The sequence below is a fragment of the Pelobates fuscus genome, chromosome 7 (genome assembly GCF_036172605.1).
Source record: "Pelobates fuscus isolate aPelFus1 chromosome 7, aPelFus1.pri, whole genome shotgun sequence".
Taxonomy (NCBI): Eukaryota; Metazoa; Chordata; class Amphibia; order Anura; family Pelobatidae; genus Pelobates; species Pelobates fuscus.
This window is the reverse complement of record NC_086323.1, coordinates 98,684,317-98,704,296: the sequence shown is the minus strand read 5'-3', so window position 1 is coordinate 98,704,296 and position 19,980 is coordinate 98,684,317. Positions and strand designations below refer to the sequence as shown.

General features: G+C 42.6%; 1 protein-coding gene across 2 annotated transcripts in view; it reads right to left on the bottom strand.

Moving 5' to 3' along the window:
* The window catches only part of CHCHD6 (coiled-coil-helix-coiled-coil-helix domain containing 6), a 336,103-nt gene that overhangs the window by 304,721 nt on the left and 11,402 nt on the right, over window positions 1-19,980 (bottom strand). The window lies entirely within an intron of this gene.

Sequence of the window (19,980 nt, the reverse complement as noted above, 5' to 3'; positions counted from 1 at the left end):
TGGAAGCTGTAGTTTCCAAACATCTGGGGATCTACCTTTCGGGCACCCCTGATCTAGATGATACACAAGTGTAACTTTTGGACAGATAGCAATAGATTTAATCAACTAGCACAGACGCCTGGTGCTCTCAGTTTAGCAACCCCTATTAATCTATATTGGAGACACTAAAACGTTCAACGGATACTAATTACCAGTTGTTAACTGTTAACATTTATAGCATGTAAGCTTCTAGTTATAGTGAACAATAGCAAATCTCCAGTTTGACATGAAAGGCTGATACCACCAGGCATCAGAGGAAGGGGGAAAACAGTTATCCAGCTTATTCATTTGACATACATTAAAGTGACTGGTGAGAAAAAAAAAATAAAAGACCTAACTATATAAAACAGAACTGTCACTACCCAGGATTTTTAATATTATTACTACTTATCCACATATTTATCAAACATTTATATGTGAGGCGCGAAAAAAAAAAATTAAATGTAAAAAGGCCAAACTATCCTTTAACTGGGTGCTTCTATCTTAAAATCATCCCAGTCGTGGTTATAAGCTCGGACCTTTGCAAATGGCAGTCAGCACAGAGAACACATACAGAGAAGAGGAGAAATTAAAATATATATTATTATCGCCATTTATATAGCGCCAACAGATTCTGTAGCTCTTTACAATATTATGCGAGGGGGGATTTAACTATAAATAGGACAATTACAAGAAAATTTACAGAAACGATAGGTTGAAGAGGGCCCTGCTCAAATGAGCTTACAGTCATATATATTTATATTTCTCTTCATTTTCAGGGATGTGGAACTGCACTCAATCCCAAGTATCCGAGTGCAACCAGGCCAGTCACAGTACCAGGGACCAAATACTTGATGAAGAAAAATCTTCTATATTTCTACAAAAATGTAACATAAGTTATAGGTGACTTTTGATGTTATGGTCCATGGTGTAAATTCTGGAGAAGTAACAATTCCTTTTTATTTATTTATTACTGGTATTTATAAAGCGCCAAACATATTCAGCAGCGCTGTACAATTGGGAAAAAGCAGAGTAAAATTAAATGGGCTTCCTGCAGGGGTGGATGTAAATCTGGCCCTAAAGAGTAGAGAAACATGGCTATTTAAAGGAATTTATGGCTGGGGGTGGCAAGGGCGGGAGGTGGAAGGGAGTGTTTCAGGTGATATAAATAAAAAAAAGGAAAGGAGAGCAAAGTTGCGCCTAATGGAAATTGGAATATACCAAAAATTATTTAACAGTAATAAAATATCCAATAAAACAAATAAATTACAAGTATAATGGAATAAAAAAGGTATAAAAGTCTTTAAAAGGAACAGCCAAACTGGATAAAATTAAACGTTCTTGGGGGTTGAGTTCTTGTAGTTCCCGAAGTACATGTAAGACATAAGAAAGAAGACTCCAATGGTACAGTATATAATCAGATATGTATAAAATATTGTATAGGTTATATTGTACTCACATTTACCAGAGCTATATCCAGCTTTGGTGTGTATAGCATGAAGTGGAATGATCCCCACTTCTGGGATATGTGTTGTAGGTAGTTTCTCCAGATATTTCCAATGATAGTAATTCCAGAACGAGAAAATAAAAATTGCAAATATAGTGCTCACTGTAGCAAAAAACTTTAAAATAATTAGCAATAGAAGAGTTGTATTCACATTTCTTTGAGCAGGCTCACTGCTCGATGAGTAGGGCGCTGGTGGTATATTCCCCACCTAGGATCCTATAGTCCTCGCTTGAGATGGTAAAATCAGGGTGCCAGGTTTAAAAGGTATTAAAAGATTCCTCTCTCTCTGCTCCTTCTGGTCTCTCCGAGGCTACCATCTCAAGTGTGGACTGGGAGAGACGAGAGGGAGCAGAGAGAGGAATCTTTTAATACCTTTTAAGCCTGGCACCCTGATTTTATGATCTCAAGCGAGGACTAAAGAATCCTAGGTGGGGAATATACTACCAGCGCCCTACTCATCGAGCAGTGAGCCTGCTCATAGAAATGTTAGTATATCTCTTCTATTGCGAATTATTTTAAAGTTTTTTGCTACAGTGAGCACTATATTTGCCATTTTTACTTTCTCGGTCCGGAATTGCTATCAGTAGAGAGTTCCTTTGATATCCACAAGATAAGAGCGTAGTGCAACCTTTTGCTGATAGGTTCCCATTCTCCAGCGACCTGTTCGATCTCCAGGAAGCGGTTTCATACGGATTTGTTCCCCAATATTAGTTCAGGTAAATCCCTAGCAGATGAGTCATATCTTGCCTTGAACACTTGCCTCTTAAGTCATAACTTTTCTGGTACACCTTGTATCCCAGAGGGTTCAAGTAGCTTGTTGGCTAGTGGTAAGGAGGTCTTTAATCTCCTTGACATCAGTCTCTGTGCCGGACTACTATCCATACCCTCAGTTGGAGTGTTTCTCCAATGTAAGATGGCTTTCCACGGGTCTTTACCATCACTTTTAGCTTTTTTGCATAAATTCTTCACTATTTTCACAGTAGATTCAGCTCAAGCTCCCATTCAGTAACAAATTTCCTGAACTGCAAGCTTGCAAACTGAGGATCATTATCAGAAATCACTTGAGCTGGTTGGCCATGACGTGTAAATTGTGCCTTGCATCACTTATTGTAGTTTTAGTGGACAGGTCAGGAAGCAGTTCAATTTCCCAGAAGTCTAAATAATAAACGACTAAGAGCAGGTACTCTTTTACAGCATAGGTGAATAAGTCCATGCTGACAATCTGGCAAGGACGTGTAGGTATCTCATGTGACATCATGGTTTCTTTTTGTTACATGTGTGCATATTCATTGCAAGTGGGACAATTGCTTACAAAGTCTTTGCATTCACCATGCTTGTTGGGCCAGTAAAGAGTATCACAATCTTGTCTGTAGCAAGCCTCACCTCCAATGTGGCTTGAGTGTATGCGTGATAACATCTCTGCTCTTAGTGACTTCGGCACCATGACCCTTGGACCTTTGTACAAGATACCATTTTGAATGCTGTTCTCATCTCTGAAGGACCAATATTTCTTCACAATCGCAGGTGCTGCATCCTTTTCATCTGGCCACCCCATCAGAACTATAGACTTCAGTGCTTGCAAAGTTGCATCACTTTCTGTGTGCTGTATGAGCTGATATAGCCGGTAATCTGTGACATTAAGATAGTCTACTTGATTGACTTCGGCAAAGAAAAACTGTTTATGCTGCAGCAAACAAACTGCAAGATGCTCATGCTCACCTCTAGGTGCCACATGGTCCATTGTAGCTCTGCTTAGGGTGTCACTGATGCACATTTCACATCCTGGCTTGTACATAACATTAGGGTTGTAATTCTGCAATGTAAGCATCATGCTCGGCAAACGCTTTGGAGCACATAAAAGCGGCTTCTTGAATATGGCTATTAGCGGTTTGTGATCAGTTTCAGCTATGATTGCATCACAGCCATAGAGATAATGATGGAAACGCTGACAGGCAAAAACAATGCTTAAACATTCCTTTTCAATTTGAGCATAATTTAGCTCAGCTAAAGAGAGTGCTCTGGATGTAAATGCAACTGGCTGACCTTCTTGCAATAGACAACATCCTAGGCCATTTTTGCTAGAGTCGCTTTGCATTGCAACAGGCTTTTTTATATTATAATATTTTAGCACTGGGGCAGCTATGATCAAGCATTTTATTTCCTCCACTGCCTGGTCATGATTGGGAAGCCAATGCCAAACTGCACCTTTGTCTAGAAGCCTTCTCAATGGCTCACACACCTCAGACAAATGTGGCATTAATTTTGCTAGGTATGTGACAAAGCAAATAAAACGCTGCACTGCTTTGGTGTCATCAGGCCGTGGCATGTCCATAGTGGCTCTAATCTTATCTGGGTCAGCTTTCAAACCTTGTTGAGACAGGATATCTCCATGGAAGCGGACTTCTTGTACTTTGAATTGTAATTTCTTTATGCAGAGTCTCAGCATTACCTGCCTGCAGCGATCCAATAATGCTACTAGCTTCTCATCATGGTCATGCTCAGCTTCCTCATCTGTATTACCACAGCCAATTATAAGAATGTCATCTGCTATTGGTTCAATTCCATGGAGCCCACTTAATAGTTCATGCTGATTTTGTTGATATACTTCTGGGGCTACAGAGAATCCAGATGGCCCCAAAGAGTCCAGAAGGTGGTCATGTAGCTACTCTTTTCATCCAGTTTGCACTGTAGAAAGTCATCTCTTGCATCAACAAATGTACAAATCCGTGCTTTGGGTAGTTTGTGCAAAACATCCTCAAGTGTTGGCATTATGCAGTGTGACCTTTTCAGGGCCATGTTCAGAAACTTCGGATCAATGCAAAATCTAATCTTTTCAGGTTTCCTAATGACTACCATGTTGCTTATCCAATCAGTTGGCTCTGATACTGATGCAAGATGTCTGTCAACTTCATACTTATCCAGTTGCGCTTTTACTTGTGGCTTAATGGCCATTGGCACACTGCGTGGGGCACATTGTACTGGTGGAATGGTAGGATCCAGTTCAAAATTAACCACTCCTGGGCCAGTAAACACATCATTATGGACATTGAGGATTTGCAGTTTTGTCAGTGGCCTAGTCAAGGGCTTTGCAAGCGGATTATCAGCATTGTGCAGCTCAGCAGGAATTGTGAATTGTATCAGTCCCGGCGCTCACATGTTGAACCAGACAATAGCGGTTTCTGATTGGCTTCAACAATCTCAAATTCAGGTTTGTGTATATTTTTACGAATGCTGCACTCTGTTTGGAAAAGTCCCAATGATGCCATTAGTTCCCCTGAATATAGCTTCAGCTTGGCGCTGCTAGGCTGAAGTGGTGCCCTAGGTGCCAGTTTCATCTTGTCTTTCAAACTCATGACATCACATGTTGCACCAGAATCCAGCTGGCAGGGTTGGCATATATTATTCAGTCTGAGATTTACAAACTATTTTTTGCCCTTGGACTTTACAGCACCAATGCATTACTTTGAGTAAATCACATCAGTGCTAAGCAGGAATGCATCCTCAGAATCAGACATTTGTTCAATTTTGTTTAACTTCCTTACTTCCTTTCTTCTTGACAGACATACTTCAACAAAATGATTTAGCCTACCACATGATCTACAGGTTTTCCCATATGCAGGAAACTGTTCTTTCTCTCTCACATGATTACTGCCATAGTACTTACATGATGTTGACTTGCTCACAGGTGAGGTGCTTTGGCGATTATTGTGTTGATGCTTGTGCTGGTGGTTCTTCAAGCTTAGCTGTTGCTTAAAGGCTGCATGGGTGCTGTCAGTCTGTTTATCCTGCTCCATAGCTCTTATATGTTTGTCAGTAAGTTCTGCATTGTGACATATCTCAATTGCTGCATGTAGGTTTAACTCATGTTCCCGCAATAGGCGGCGGCAGGTACTTTCAGTATTAATACCTAGAACTATTTTGTCACAAATAAGTTTATCTCTTAAGGAGCCATACTCACAGCTTGCAGCTTTTACTCTTAGCCTTGTGACACACTTGTCTATTGATTCACCTTCTTCTTGCTTGCAGCTGCCAAATATATATCTTTCATATATTGCATTTTTTGCAGGTCTGAAGAAAGCTTCTATTGCATCAAGGATGGCTTTAGTGTCATTATTTTGCTCCTCTGCGATGTTCAAATTATGCTTGTAAACATGGTAGCACTCACTGCCCATCACCCTACTCAGTGTGGCTGCTTGCACATCCAAATAAAGTTGTTCTGGTGCCAGGAGGATCCTGGGCGCACTCTTTCCTTAAGGGATTAGACTGTTTTCGAACGGTTAAACCCCAAAGGGAGTCTCTAGAACTAACCCTCGAGCCCCCCAATCACCATCCGGCTTCTGAATCTCAGTTTCAGGAAGCTGACTGACCGAGTTCCAATCAGCTCACATTTTCAGCTTGAAAAAGGTATGTTTCTTTTCAAGCCAGTTTTATGAATTGGGAGCCACTGATTGGCGGAGAGTGTCAGCTGATCTCTCTAAACAAATCAGCGGCACCCTGCCCGGCAGCACTCCAGGTGACTGACGTACCCCTTTAATAGTACTAACTGCAAAATAAATTTCTAAACAGGACATGTTAAGGAACCTGTTTTATCTTGACAGGAACCCAAAAAGGTATACTCTTCTAGCAAAAACAGAGCTGTTGGTATTTGTGCATTAGCCAGCCCCCAAAAGAAGAATAACTGATGGAGCATAATTAAGTGCAGCCTGTGCATGTTAAATGCACACAACCTAAGATTTGTAATGGCCAAACAGGATCCCTTTCATTCTAATGGTATTGCAGGAAGTGTGTCCATCAGTGGGGAAATTCTGTGCTATGTTAGGGGACTTCGTGACCTACTGATAATAACCTATTATTTTGATGCGAGTGTCTAGTCTGCAGAGAGCACGATATCATTGGTGCGTCATTATTGGTAAGTGGCGTCTTATTGTGATACAGGCATCTGGAGTGTTGTTTCGATACTGATTTTGACGCGGGTGTGTTAGTATTAGAAAGGGACCTTACATTCAGTACAAGACCAAAAGTATCGTATTTAGAGTATACAATCTAATTCTAAAGACACTCAGTGTAGTCTTAATGCACATTACTTTGAGTTTTATAGCGGAAACACACACTAAAAATATAGAGCTCCTAGTAAAGAGACACATTAGGACAGAAAATAGAAACACTTAGATTTGGGCTTAAAATAGAGGCTGTGTCTTCTCAATAGGAACACTTAGTAGGTAGGTAACCATTATATAACAAACTATCCTGAATTCATTAGAACTCCATGAGAAATTTTAATATTGTTTTTAAAACTACAACTTTTTCAATCAATCTGTAACTTGTAACTTTTTTTTAGCCATTTCCACTCACAGGTTTTATCAGAGTTTGACTCTGATGCAGGGAACTTTTTTCCCCAACAGTATTTGCTAGTATTTAAATGCAAGTTACATATTTTTCATAGATTTTTATGAATTTGCTGTGACATCTGTTTTCTTTCACAGAAATGCATACTTTACAATATGACATGCTTCTTGTAATCTCTCCTAACGATCAGATCGCTTCTTAATCCCTGAAGTTTGACTTATTCATTAAAAAACAAAAACATTGAATTTTTATACTTTAAAAAAAAAAAGAAAGAAAGAAAGAAAGAAACATAAATCTGACAAACCGTTTATCCATTCAGGATTAAACTCCAAGAGATAACCACCCAATGCTAGGCTACAATCCTATTAGCTCCTCCACAAATCCCGCGCAAGGCTTCAAGACAGAGAATTAATTTCATTGTTCTATTAGGTAGATACATTTCCTGATAAGATCTATCTTCAAAAGGCAAAGTACTGCCAGCGCAGTCAGCTGGAAATACATTACTGAGCCTACTTTCAAAGAACCTAATCCTCTTCCTGGATGTCTTAGAACCTCTCCGTCTACAATAGAGCATTTCTTTATTTAAATTCATTACAGTACACTTCAAGATCGCGCTTCCCTTGCCTGCTCTTTGCTCACAGCAAAATGGGGGCCTTCAGGGTCAGGGGTAAGATTAATTACCCAATTTATAGTCACAATACAACAGAACTGAAAAAAATAATACAAAAAGGTTGCCAGTTATGCTCCATATGACCCGATGATATTCTGGGTTCCTTAGCTCTGTAATCCGAAAAGACCAATATTGGCCTGGGACCAGTGGCCCTGTAGTTTTAGTACTGCAATTTAAAACATTGCCATTTTTTACATGCAGAAATGTTTCGTTTTTTTATTGCAGGGCTAAACAAAGCTCTAGTGGCTGTCTTCTGACAGTTACTAGTGGGTTCTTCCACTGTGACAACTGAGTTAGTCTGTTATGTGATGAATGATGCTGAATGTCATCAAATGCTAGGGCACACTGGGCTGGGGGCGCTATGCCTATGTAACCGTCAGGAGGGGAGTACACAGCACAGTGCTCCCCTCCAGATGGTCACCGAGCGAGGGCCGCGGTAGGAGAGTTTTAGGGGAGTCAAAATGCTTCCTGTCAGACAGGGTAGAGGGAAATAAGCTCCTCTACCACTGCTTCCATTCAGCCAAATTACAACATGAAGGTGAGCTGGCACAGTGGTAAGGGGGAGGGCTGGGGCGGCTAAGGAGACACATGGAGGGACTCTGGGGCGGCTAAGGAGACACATGGAGGGACTCTGGGGAGGCTAAGGAGACACATGGAGGGACTCTGGGGAGGCTAAGGAGACACATGGAGGGACTCTGGGGAGGCTAAGGAGACACATGGAGGGACTCTGGGGAGGCTAAGGAGACACATGGAGGGACTCTGGGGAGGCTAAGGAGACACATGGAGGGACTCTGGGGAGGCTAAGGAGACACATGGAGGGACTCTGGGGAGGCTAAGGAGACACATGGAGGGACTCTGGGGAGGCTAAGGAGACACATGGAGGGACTCTGGGGAGGCTAAGGAGACACATGGAGGGACTCTGGGGAGGCTAAGGAGACACATGGAGGGACTCTGGGGAGGCTAAGGAGACACATGGAGGGACTCTGGGGAGGCTAAGGAGACACATGGAGGGACTCTGGGGAGGCTAAGGAGACACATGGAGGGACTCTGGGGAGGCTAAGGAGACACATGGAGGGACTCTGGGGAGGCTAAGGAGACACATGGAGGGACTCTGGGGAGGCTAAGGAGACACATGGAGGGACTCAGGGGGGTTAGGGAGACACATGGAGGGACTCAGGGGGGTTAGGGAGACACGTGGAGGGACTCAGGGGGGTTAGGGAGACACATGGAGGGACTCAGGGGGGTTAGGGAGACACATGGAGGGACTCGGGGGAGTTAGGGAGATACATGAAGAGACTAGGGGGGGTTAGGGAGACACAGGGAGGGACTCGGGGGGTTAGGGAGACACAAGGAGTGACTTGTGGGGTTAAAGAGACACATGGAGGGACTCGGGGGGGTTAGGGAGACACAAGGAGTGACTTGTGGGGTTAAAGAGACACATGGAGTGACTTGTGGGGTTAAAGAGACACATGGAGTGACTTGTGGGGTTAAAGAGACACGTGAAGTGACTTGTGGGGTTTAAGAGACACATGGAGTGACTTGTGGGGTTAAAGAGACACATGGAGTGACTTGTGGGGTTAAAGAGACACATGGAGTGACTTGTGGGGTTAAAGAGACATGGTGTGACGTGTGGGGTTAAAGAGACACATGGAGTGACTTGTGGGGTTAAAGAGACACATGGCGTGACGTGTGGGGTTAAAGAGACACATGGAGTGACTTGTGGGGTTAAAGAGACATGGTGTGACGTGTGGGGTTAAAGAGACACATGGAGTGACTTGTGGGGTTAAAGAGACACATGGCGTGACGTGTGGGGTTAAAGAGACACATGGAGTGACTTGTGGGGTTAAAGAGACACATGGAGGGACTGAGGGGAATAAGGAGACACACAGGGGCTGGGGAGTTAAAGAGACACACATTTAGGTGCTGGGAAGAGAAAGAGAGGCACAAAAGTTCACATACAAGGCTCAACCCTTTCTTGAGGCGGTCAGACAGGACAGGGGTGTACTGGGGTTCACATACAAAGTTATGACACATAGAGGAACCTATAGTCTCCCTACCAAATCTACTGAAGGCCTTTGATACGTATGACAAGCAAGCAAACCTCAAACTGAATTTGGACAAATCCAAAGCACTACCACTAACAATATCGCAGAAAGGAGGTCACAACCATTGACTCACATTTCCAGTTTAAATGGTGCACACGACAGATAAAGTATTTGGGCATATGGCTGACCCAAGGAGCTTATCCAGCTCTATACCGAAAACTTCATACCCATATTGTGGACACTACAGGCAGACCTGAAGAGATACGAAGGTCTGTACATCTCCTGGTTAGGTCGGATCAACGCCATAAACATTATCCTGTAACCCAGATTACTCTTTATTTCAAACAAATATATAAATTCATACCGATAGCACTTCCGAGAACCTTTTTTTAGTCCATCAGTTCTGCACTGACGGATTACAAGCTAAATGCAAAGCTAGCAAGCCCTAGGATAAGCAAGGGAATTAAGGAACTATTTAGCAAATTGCACCACAGCAAAGGTAACAGCCAACCAAACACATACACTTTGCAAAGCCTTAACAAGGAATTGTGACCTTAATGACAAAACCTTTTTTAAAAATGTAAAATAAAAACCATTATAACCATGCTGGTACAATAGCTGAATTTGAGATTATTATTTTTTTGACAATGCACTTTTTTTTGTTGTTGTTGATATGACATAGATAACAAGCTGATAAGTATCGCATTATTGTATAACATGCTAGGCTAAAATTGCGCTTACCCCAACTAGTCACACATCAGGTTGTAGTTATATTACAATGACGACAAGCTATGACAGAGATTGCTTATCCATATATAGAGATAGTGCGTCAGTGTTAATAGGTTAAGATTATACTTCTAGGTCTGGTCATATACTAAACATGAAGAACATCCTATTGTGATATGTAGTCAGCAGAGTAGCAGGCTATGGTTCAGTGGTAGTATGTGAAAAGCACATGAGCAGGCTACATTATGTGTAAAAGTCCCCGCCAGTTGCATGCTGTCTAGGGGCCAGCTAATGGGTATGTGAAAACATATTACCATCAGGCATAGATTAGGGGTATATGCAATTAGCAAAAACATTAGAGCCATATGTATAGCGAGAGTTCTGTGGAGATCGCCCGTCTTTGCTTTGATAGCTGCAGAAGGGATTAGGTAGAGAGAGTCAGTGGGGTAATACAGCCCGGTGCCCCGAGAGTCCGCGCTGTTCCGCTGCTCAGGAGCCTCCTCCGGTGCTTGGAAGTGGAGTCTAAGCCTCTGTGTGTAGTTTAATCAGTGCTCACCAGATGCCTGCTCTGCTGAGCTGCTGGCGCTGTGTGAGAGTCTCTCGGGTGTTGGAGCCATCCGCGTGGCAAGGTCGGTATCCCCTCGGGGTTCTTTCTTTGGCTTGTTCTGCCCGTCGGTGAGCAGGCTAGTTGCGGTGCAGTAGGCTTTGTGGGGTCTCAAGTGCGGGGAGGCTTCTTGTTGGTCAAGGTTCGCAGGAACCGCCGGGTGGTAGGCAGGTCGGATGTACGTGCGGGTTCTGTCTTTCATTACCCGTGTGCGAGCTCAGGTGGTGGCTGCCGATCGTCCTGTGCTCTGGATTGCAGGCCCTGCGCACATGGTCTCCGCCATCTTGTACGCGGGTCTCAGGACTGCATGTCAGTGCTTCCACAGCATTCTGCTTAGCTTAGCGTGGCTTGGACCGGGAACACCCCCCCGGTCCAGAGGGGGGGGAACGGGGCTCGGTCCGCAGGTATTCCTCGCTTGTCGGGTTCCGTCGGGCAGGATAGTGTTGCGGCGGCCGTCCGCTTCACTCACCGCCAGCATAGGTCCCGCCTGTTGCAGCGGGCCCAATCCTCCGAGGGACTAAAACTTCGAGAGCAAGCCTCTCCTCAGCCCAGGCAGCCCGGTTCCGTCGAGGGTCGCAGTTTTTGCCGGTAATTCTCCCCTGAAATCACGATTTTCAGGCTATTTGTGCCTCTGTTTGCAGGAGCCGAGCTGTCCTGCGACCGCTCAGCTTGGCGGCCCGGCCCCCCCCCCTGAATTTGAGATTTTTTTATAATTAGAATGTTTCACTTAACGCTGAATAGACAAGGCAATTGCAAATTTTAGGCAGGGACACGTAAGATGGAAATTTTCCCAGCTTTGTACTTTGACCTCAAATTAGCAATTGCAATTCCCAATTAAGTGAATCATTTTCATTACAAAATCACGCTCACTTTTGGAAAGACTGAATCCATCCAGTGTATACAGCACTGACAAGGACCCTAAACGGTTTCCCAGAAGACACAAAACAGAGACAAAGAGTCAAGACAGTCTTAATATGATCAACAACAAAAAAGGCGGTCTGATTTTGTGCCCCAGGACTGTTAGTAATATTTGCAAAAAGGAAGCACGTAACCGAACTATTCATAGAAGGTGCCACTGTCTCTGCACTGTAATTCGCAAAAGACAAAATGAGTGTAAAAGTTATCACAGCTGGCAATGCATGCAAGGCATCTGACGCTGTATAATTCAAGCCAGACAAGAAAGTAAGTGATAATTACATATTTGCCAAAAAAGAAATGTAAGAAAATAATAAGATAAGCTGTAGACATAGCTAGCAAGTAATTTTTCAGAGAGAGAGGGCGCGAGGACACACAGACGGGAAAATCTTGACAAGTTGGCAACAGCCGCTGGTCGGGCTGCCCTCACAAATGTGATCTTTGTGTTAACCTGCCAGGTGAAATGAAGGGATGATATACATTGCAGCCTGAAAGCTCTGTGTGAAGCCTTTTTAAAGCAAGAGACATTTCTAGCTACATATCTTCTTGTTTGAACCTTTTTTTTTTTTTTTTTTTTAAATGCAGATATTTAGAGCACTTACAGCCAGTACCAAGGTATCATGACAGCTGTAATGTAAAGTAATTCTAAAAGTATCTTTATTTTAACCCTAGTATTCATGAAATACGGAGAAATCACAGAGCTCTTTAAACTATTTTGCAGTGATTTAACCTTGAAGTTGGAGCTCTGGCATCTGAGACCGCTGCCTACAGGCTCCCTTCCTCTCTGCCTTGTAGTATTAGACAAGCAGCCAGTTATAGGTTCAGAGCGTCAGCTAGCACTGTCGTCCTATCACTAGCCTCCCATTTAGAGAAACAGTAAGTACTATTTCTCTCAAAGGGAAAGCCTATTCTTTTGGGGAAAAAAAAAGTTTCAATTGATCTAAAACAAAAACTTGCCCTCTTTAATTTGATGGGACCCTAGCTTTCTTTTCTTGTAGAACACATACATTGTGAATTTCTACTGATCTGGTTATTTGGTGATCAATTTGATTACCTGAGATCAGTTTGTCACTAATATTGAAAATAATTATCTTATAGATCCCTGTATTTTTATTTACCTTACTTTAGAATTCTTGCAATGGCTTGCAGCCCCCAGAATCACACTTCAGCATAGAGAAACCTTTGTTGAAAGAAGTGCATTTATAGTATTGGGGTACTTTGCATACTTATTTTTTTCAATGACCTATAAAAAAAGACACAATTTCTGTACCAAAACTAATTATGTGAAAACTTGTATGGGAACTACCCCCTCCCTTATTTTCTCCATTCTGTATCCCAAAATACCCAGTATTATAACTGAAAAACTGAAAATAAAGAATAAAAAAAAAAAAAGGACACAATTTATCATAGCGTTGGCTAATTTACATGTTATTTTTGTACCATGCTGAAGTAATGACATATAAAAATGATGCATTTTTTAGAGGCGGAGCCTAGCAGCGCATCCGAATAGACGCCATTTTCACAGCTCCGAGCGCTGAAAATTTAATCCACCCAATATCTCCGGCATCTTGGCAAAACCAACTGAAAGGAGGGCAGATATCACTGCAGCAAGCCGCCCTGACTCCTCCGATGCCTTTTTTATACACCCCGGGCAAAAAATACCAGACCCGAGGCTCCAAGGCCTGCCGCGCTACCAGACACACCTCAGCAGCCTACGGAGGCCTACTGGACTGGGACGAAACAGACTTCTTCCCTCTGCCGACAGGTGATATTGGCAAGAGAAACCAAAAAAACTTTGCGACTACCACCAGGACCCAGCACGACATAGGCCTGATGCTGCAACAAACGGCGCCCACGATGGCACCGGCGGCACGGGAGGCCTTACTCACCCGAGAGCCCTCACTCTCAAAGGCTGACGGCGGGACCCCACTCCAGAGCCCGATACCGGCAACCACAGGGACACTACACCCACAGGAGACGGAAGCTCCAACAACAAAAAGGGAACTTCAAAATATGTTCACTGACCTCCAAAACAACCTCAGGACAATGTGGGAGGCGGATCTGGCGGTTCTTAAAACTGAGGTACAGGCCGCCAAAACGCGCACACAGACTGCAGAAAGAAATGAAACGGACCTACAAAAAGGCCTTAAAGCACTCAGTAATAAGGTACAGCAATTGCAGAAAACACAAGCTGAAACCAATAAACAAGTGCACATACTAGACGACAGGGGCAGGAGAAAGAACATAAAGGTGAGGGGAGTAGCAGAGTCCATACCCCTGGAAAAATTGCCACACTTCATGAGAAGACTGACGACATCGCTACTGCCAGCAAGAGAAGCCAAGTACTTCTCCTTTGATGGGGCATACAGAATAGCCAAATCCCCTAGGGCCCCTGAAACTGCACCACGTGACATAATCCTGAGGTGTCAAACGATGTCCAACAAGTTAAGCCTGCTAGCGGCGATAAAAGGAAAGACGCCGTATCACTTTGAGAACTGTAAAATTTCCTTCTTCCAAGACCTTAGTAGAGCCACACTACAGTGGCGAAAAGCCATGCAACCCCTCACGCAGACCCTACAAAAAGAAGGACTGACCTACAGATGGGCGACACCGCAAATACTATGGGTCACCAAAAACGGAAAATTCTACAAGGCCACTGACCCTGCAGATGCTCCCGCACGCTTGGCAGCGCTGGACTTGCAGCCTAACCCTACACACGTGCCGCTAGACACGCAACCCCGAATGGACACTGACTCGGACACGTCTCCACCGACTCCGGAAGAAGCAGGAGGCCGAAGACCTGAACCAAATAATACTCCTGGCCATCCCATACTGAAGTGGCACATACGTGACTTTCTTAACCAAAAAGTTTTGCAATTGTAACACTACAAGTTCCGCTTAATTTGCCTACTTTTACACACACCAACGCACAGTCACTCTGCTTTGCTGGAACACCCAAAAGACACACACAGCACTCACACTATGCTCAGGAACTCCCCCCCCCCCCCCTCCTCCCATAGTTTCAACGTGCCAAGGAGAAAAAAACGAGGGGACAAGGGACCAAACACACAGATAAGGGCCACACGATAGGACTTACAACACCAGTGCTACCTCACAGAGATAGCCCACTCACTGGAGACGAAGCCGGGATGTCACCTGGAACCACGGATCCGCCACCTAGTGGGGCCAACACCACAGAGACACCAACACCTCTCCCTTCTACATAACACTCGAGCGACCTAGACACCGCAAACTCACTGGCACACAAACTCCGCGGCACCACGCATAGAGGGGGTTTATTAATCCATACATTGACCAACTCGCTACAACCCTTATTGTTACTGACTACATGTCTCTCCACTTTGACGCATACGCTGATACTGTACGAAGGACGTGAAGCTTGATTAGTATTTGTTTACCCATGTACTATGGTTTTGCAACAATGTCTCTGTTCAAATGTCATGTAACTTTCTGCAACGATGTCAAATAAACAGAAATTAAACCAGTGGTAGTCAACCTTTTTCTAACTACCGCCCACTAATGCATCTTTTTGGTTGAAAACATTTCCTTACCGCCCACCAGTTTTCGCGCAAGTGCGGAATATTTTTTTCGAAAGGAGGGTGTTTTAAAAAAAATAAATGTACGTACATTTAGCTTTTTATTTCCACTTAATGCATGTTTATAATGTTTTTAACTTTATAAAGTTTAATGAGAAAACAATAAAGTAAATTGAAATTACCTTTACTAGTGATTAATGAGATCCTTGAGGTTGATGCTGCAAGGCTAAATATTTGATATCTGGTTCGATTTTCTTAAGGAACAAACGAAGGTCTCCTCTTTCGGTGATATTCAGTCGACTTCTCTGTTTGCGCATAATATGATTTCTCATCTGTGCGTCAGCTCCCCTCTTCTCCCTCCTCAATTCCCCTCCCCCACCTTCCCCCCCCTTTTTTTAACCTTCCTTATCGCAATGCCCAGTAGGAAGGCTGAGCTAGGTATCCCACTATAACAGACTGGCACACATACATACATACAGACACACAAGACACACATACATACATACATACAGACAGACAGGCACACACACACACACACACAAGACATACATACAAAGACACATACACATACAGACAGACACACATACATACACACATATATACAGACAGACACACACGACACATACAAAGACATACATACAGACACACACAAGACATACATACAAAGACACACACACACAAGACATACAAAGACAAGACACACAAGACACATACATAAGACACACATACAGACACACACAAGACATACATACAAAGACAAGACACACAAATATACAGACATACACACACAAAAGACACATACATAAGACACACATACAGACACACACAAGACGTACATACAAAGACAAGACACACATGTATACAGACATACACATAAGACACATACATAAGACACACATACAGACACACACAAGACATACATACAAAGACAAGACACACATGTATACAGACATACACACAAGACACATACATAAGACACACATACAGACACACACAAGACATACATACAGACACACACAAGACATACATACAAAGACAAGACACACATATATACAGACATACACACAAGACACATACATAAGACACACATACAGACACATACAAGACATACATACAAAGACACTTACACAAACAAACACACATTATATTTAGGTCACCCTCCTGTTTCCTACCTTTAAAGTGCAGGAGGGTGACTTTCCCTGGGGTCCAGTGGTGGCTCAGGTGGATGGGAGTCAGAGTTCCCACTCTGACTCCTTCCTCCCGCGCGGCTCTCAGTATGCTGGGAGGAGTGACCAGGGAATCACTTCCTCCCAGCAGAGATGATGTCATCACAGGGGCCCGGTCGCGCTGTTAAAGCGCCCAGCGCTGACCAGGCCCCCTCACAATCCACATCCATCGGGTGGCCCTGACAGCATGGGCCACCCTATGGACCCCTCCATATGCGGCGCCGGGGCCGCAAGTGGTGATGGCGGTACCCAGTCACAAGGGTACCGCCGGGTCGCGCACGCCCGCCTGCCCAATCAATCAATTACCCAATCTGTAAAAAAAAAATTGAAAATCCCTACCGCCCACCTGGAATCCTGAAACGCCCACTAGTGGGCGGTAGGGACCAGGTTGACGACCCATGAATTAAACTAAAAAAAAAAAAAAAAAGTAGCATTGTTGAAGGTCAGTCCCAGTTGAAATATAAATAAACTAATCCATTTCCTTTAGGAACAGTGTCTTAGCATGTTCCTTTCCAGGGACCAAGTTACAGAGTCTGAAAGCCTGTTTTCTGGCTTCACTGTTTGATGGAATGTGGGAATAGCTACAGAGTTGTAAGACCTATAGCCAAAGAGCAAAGCCTCAGAACCAAAGGAAAGACTATGCCTAGAGCAGGCAGTAGGGTCAAATCCTGCCAGAGTGGAAGACACAGGAAGAGGTTTTGAGTCCTGCCTAGAAAGCAGTTGGGGTCCCAGGTGCTGGATTTAATGGGACGGACAATGTAGCGGGACAGGTCTGGATCCCAATATTTCCCCCCCATACTTGCAGAATTCTGTTCCTTTTACAGCTTGACACTATTAGAACACATCTGAATTTAATACGTTAATTGTATACAAGCTTGCATTTCACGCTGCGTTAGCTCGTGTGTATGATGAAATGAAATGATTGCCATTGCTCATTTGCTCAATTTAAAGTGTTAAGAAACTACCATTAGGTTATCATATAATAGCAATAGTGGCGATTTCTTTCGGTTAACCCTTTTGATGAATTCTCATTAAAAAAAAAGATCAACATTAATACAGAACCTCTTTTAAATATTATTATTATTGCAGCTCCGGATCCTTTGACAACCTTTACTTATCAAATGTCATGTATCTACCGCAAGATGTCAGATGCCAATTTTTTAGGCTGGCTAATGACACCCAATGATGCTGCCAGAGGTGAAGTTACATCTCTGGCAGCAGAGGGGTAAAAACTCTGTAAATGCAATGTTTCATAGCGAAATACTCTACATTCATACTCCACGCAGCACTTCAAATCACTAAAACTGTTGTGATGCTTAGAGTAAATTTTTTGAAAATTGTTCTTAAAATTGTATTGCTAGCAGTTACCACTGCAGCGTTATAAAAGTTTCAGTAACATTAACTTGATTTTGCAGGCATCAATTTTCTCTATGCTCAACGACAGTGGCAAATGCAACTGGTCATTCAGCAAGAAGTCACATTCGTGCTCAAATAGTTGAAGGCGGCAAAGACATGTGGTATCTATCAGAATGTTCCTGGTGTGGGCATGTGCAGTATATGTGCACAAGTCAAAGAAAAAATAAATCTATTCAATCCAGCAAAATCTATTACTTTTTTAACATATTTTATATCTCGTCATGATCTGGTTATGAAAAGTTTCATAAGCCAGTACTCTTGGATTTCCAAAATGGCCTAGATTTGGGTATTTCAACTAAGAAAACAAAATCTACTCCAAAAAAGTGAAGGAAGACTGGTACTGCTGTACTAATTTAATGTCATTTAAAAAATAGTCTACCTAGCTGGAACTGTTTCCAAGCCAATACTGCGGATTTTACAGTCGGAAACACCACTCTCTGCTCTCTGGCACGTAATGAGAATGATCCACTGACTACATAACACCACCAAGGGAATATAAAGCAAGAAATGCAAAATAATCAATAGTAATAAAAGAGAATAGGATTTGTTAGCTGATTTACTTCGATGTTTCCAACAAACAAGACATAAGGGGATATTTACAATGGACAAGCTTTTTTTTTTTTTTTTTTTAAAAGCTCACAACATTCCCAATATATTTAGTATTTGCATATTCATCAGTTTTAATAATGATATGTTCCTTCCTTCTAATCAGGATTTATTTCCAAAGACCCAAACAAAATTAGAAAAATAAAATCAAAATAAATAATTCACACAAATATACACTTAGCTGACACAGGAGCTATGATACCTGGGAACAACACCCAACTTTTTATTGGAAGTGCTCTCACTTGATAAAGGCAAGAGTCGGTTGCAGATGCATTGGGGTTTGAACATGGTTATCATGGTTATCTGCTGACAGCTAAGTGCTATGTTGTACATTTTTGACACTATTTAATGATTTAGTTTCTTGGTATTTTTCTGATTGTTGGTATATATGTTGTTGTTTTTTTGTATTTTGTACAGTGCTTTATTAAGCTGGTAATGACTTTGTAGTACTATATATGCAATAAAATGATTAACTGGGGACTTGAGTACATCTCCATTGTACAGCGCTACGGAATTTGCTGGCGCTATATAAATAATAAAATAATAATAATAATCTCTATATGTGTAAATAACAACACTGGAGGAACAAAGTAACAGAGTTGGTATTAATAAAAAATCACTTGTTTCCAGCACCTTTTGCAAAGAAGTCAGATTGGTCTGTAAGCAAGGAAGTATCCCTTTAAAAGGTTTCTAGATTCAACATTAAATACTCTCTATATACGCCTGAGTAAAAAAGGTTTAGTAATGAACAGAAATGTTTGCTAATCACATTTTATGACACATATACTAATGTACATTGTTTTGTTTTTAGAATATCAATAGTTACTGTCACGTGATCGGAGCTGGCAAGGGTGTATCATGTCCTTCATGGATCGAGTGAATTTAGATTCTCCACTGGTACAGTTCCGTTCCATAATAGTTGGGTTTGCTTTACTTAGGTTTTTCTGTGTATATTTAATTCACTTTGAGTAAGTAATAGTGGATGGGATGTACATGGCTACACCTGACAAAAAAACCCACTTTGGTTTAAATGGTCACTTGTTTTTGTCTCTTCTATTTCTCCAAAACAATCAGGGACACTATAATCACCAGAACAACTACAGCTTATTGTATTTGTTCTGGTGAGTATAATCATTCCCTTCAGACATTTTGCTGTAAACACTGACTTTAAATAGAAAAGGCAGTGTTTACATTGCCCCCTAAGGACACTCCTCAGATGGCCACTGGAGGTGCTTCCTGGGGGAGTGGTAAATGGTGGTTTTAATACTATAGGGTCAGGAATACATATTTGTGTTCATGGCCCTAGAATATTCCTTTAAAGGGATGATTTCTTGCTTTAAATCC